Raw genomic sequence first — 2,923 nt, forward strand, 5'->3', positions numbered from 1 at the left:
AAATTCTGGGGGTGTGGGGGTTGGGGGGGTGGTATGTAAAGAAATCATTCTGAATGTGCCCAAGTACAAATTAGATATAAAATATATTCTAAATCTCCATACAAAAAAAAGAATATATAACAAAGCCTAAATTGGCCACTTAAAATAACTTGGTCAAAGGGTTCGAACCTTCAGTTTGTACCGCTGAGAGTACATTGTAAATGTTGTCAGCACACATCAAAGGTGGCTGTGTGAAGTGATTACATATATCAAACATCACAATGGCAACCTTAAATTAATACAATGTTACCCCAATAAAACTGGAACAAAATAACTTCCTGATTCCCAGGCCTCTTCTTTGAACTATTTTAATATCTTGTTTATAACCCTAATACTCATCGTATGTGAATGAAATTTGGGGGGAACCCATATGCCTTCTTGGATTTACTATTGCCTTGCTGAAAACAAGAATTATCTCTTGTACATTTTTTTATTCTCCTAACCAAGCATTAGGCTTGGCATGTAGTAACTGTTCAGTAAAATTTTACTGAATAACTTAATGAAGCCCTATCATCCCTATTATTCCATTAATAACTTTTGAACAATTTTGGGGAATATGAAAGTTTAATGTATCTTTTAAAAATGACCATTTTTAATAAAAGACATTTTAATAATTCCATGATAAGAATTAGCTTATATCTCAAATTCCCTGTCTAAAGGTGAATTATACCTGTATTAGCATGTATAAACTAGATTTTCAAGACATTTAAACACTAGGTACAAAATTCACACAGTAATCTTCCCAAATATTAATGACAAACTACATTTCCTCATATTTTATTTTGAAATATTTCAATTCAGTTTTATGTGTTGTTATATATCATAGGTATCTCTTGTTATATATAAAATACATCTTTAAATGTACATTTTCACAGCTGAAATTTGACTAATAGGAAAAAGTGTGTAAATAGAATGTCATATGTAATTGTGTTTTGAAATCATGTTTTGGTAAGCTCTCCCCACCCTTCCGAAAGCTATTTTAGCAGACTTTCTCTTTGCCCTGGGCATCACAGACACGGAGGTGTGACCAGCTCTACGCCCCGCTGCACACCATATAACCGACCCATGAAAGCCTGGCTCTTTTCCAAGGTCAGGCCACCACAGAGTAGGCTGGGGCCAGGAGGAGAGCAGTCCCAGCCAGGCCTTGGCACAGGCTAGGTTAACCAGGAAGGACTCTAGAGCTATAATGAACTCAATTCTGTTCCCCCTCCCTGGTGGTGGTTGATGGCTGAGCCCTAGACAACAGGGGAAGAGGGAGCCCCCAGCAGAGCTGCAGCACTACCTAGAGCCTCTGCTGGCACCAATGGTTAGAGGCAACTCTGTGCCTGCCAGAGACAGGTCTGGTCCCAGCCCGGGAGAGCCCTGCCTAACCCATATGGGCCGCACACCATGTGACGTGTGATGGCAAGGTGAGCATCCCTGCATCATGAATGCACACTCAGCACCGACGAGAGGTGCAGGTTGAGGAGCTGGTGCAGCTGGTGGAGACCACACCTCACATGCAGGTGGACTCTGCACTCAGCTCATGAAGACAAAGTTCATGGAGGACACAGTGATGGCCCTGGAGGAGTTCTTCCACTGCAGCTGGACACTGACCAACTGCCTGAAGCTGCTACAGACCACTGGAAAGGGGATTGGAGACCAATGCTGGGCGGTTATCAAGGGAACAAGGTCACTGTTCAGTGAGTGAAAAATGATGCCACTGCCCAGGCCTTCCTGCCTGAATCCTCAGTCATGATACAGTTTGGCCAATTGCAAGCAGGCCCAGCTTCCGAGTATGATCCTGGAGGAGAAAGGCAGAACTACATCATCACTGAGGGCAGGGCCAAAGGAGCCTGGTGGATGACCTACCTCGCAGACTGTCTCTTCAAGTTCTCACTAGAAGTCTGAAAGGCCATGAAATACCTGGAGGACAAGTACTTTGTGCACTGGGACCTGGCTGCTGCAATGTACTGGCATCCAAGGACAATGTGGCCAAGGTCAGTGACTTCCTTCTCACCAAAAAGGCCACTAGTCCACAAGACACAGGCAAGCTTCAGGTCAAGTGGACAGTCCCCGAGCCCCTGAAAGAGAAGAAATTCTCCACCAAGTCTGAAGTGTAGAGTTTTGGAATCTTTCTCTGGGAAATCTACTCCTTTGAGAGAGTGCCTTGTCCAAGGATTTCCTGAAGGAACTTGTCCCTCAGGGGAAGGGTTATATGATGGATATCCCAGGGCTACCCACCTATAGTGTACAGGGTCAGTTAGAACGGCAAGCACCTGAACTCTGCCCCAAGGCCCTCCTTCCTGAATTTACATGAGAAGCTCCACCATATCAAAACTCACAAGCTATTCCTGTGACAGCTGACTTCCACCCAGGTCATGGGCCTGTGGGGACTGAACCTGGAGAGTTTGTGGGCGTGGTGCCTCTACTAACTGGGTCCAAATCTGAACTGAGCCTGGAGGGATAATGGGTCTCTTTCCTCTGTTTCAGCCTGTGCACCCTCTGTCCCCCACCCCAGATCCCACCTCAGTCTGGCACCTTCTCTCATGGACCAGATTATGGGGCTGGACCCTACTCTAAGGGAGGAGACAGATACCCACTACCATGATCAGTCTTCCTCTAGCCTCCCATCTTGCCTAGATGGGACTTCAGCTATTAGCTTTCCTCTGTTATATAGTTATATATAGTTTCCTCTGTTATATATCTAAAGTCTAGTTTCCTTACATGCAAAAAAGGCAATCGATATTACCTACCTCATAATATTCTTAGCACTGTGTGAGTCAATAGGTTCTACTCTTCGACTAGTCAGTGCCTAGCCCAAAGTGACTTTGCCCAATTATTCTGAAGTCACTTATACAATCTATGAAATGATACCCAATAAAGGCTTAGCTAGATTGGTCAG

The 2,923-nt window shown here is 44.4% G+C and overlaps 1 pseudogene; it reads left to right on the plus strand.

Moving 5' to 3' along the window:
- Positions 1–1,469: 1,469 nt before the first annotated feature.
- Positions 1,470–2,378, plus strand: LOC125104534 (tyrosine-protein kinase CSK-like; annotated as a pseudogene).
- The last annotated feature ends 545 nt before the right edge of the window (positions 2,379–2,923 follow it).

This window comes from Lutra lutra, chromosome 7, assembly GCF_902655055.1.
Source record: "Lutra lutra chromosome 7, mLutLut1.2, whole genome shotgun sequence".
NCBI lineage: Eukaryota > Metazoa > Chordata > Mammalia > Carnivora > Mustelidae > Lutra > Lutra lutra.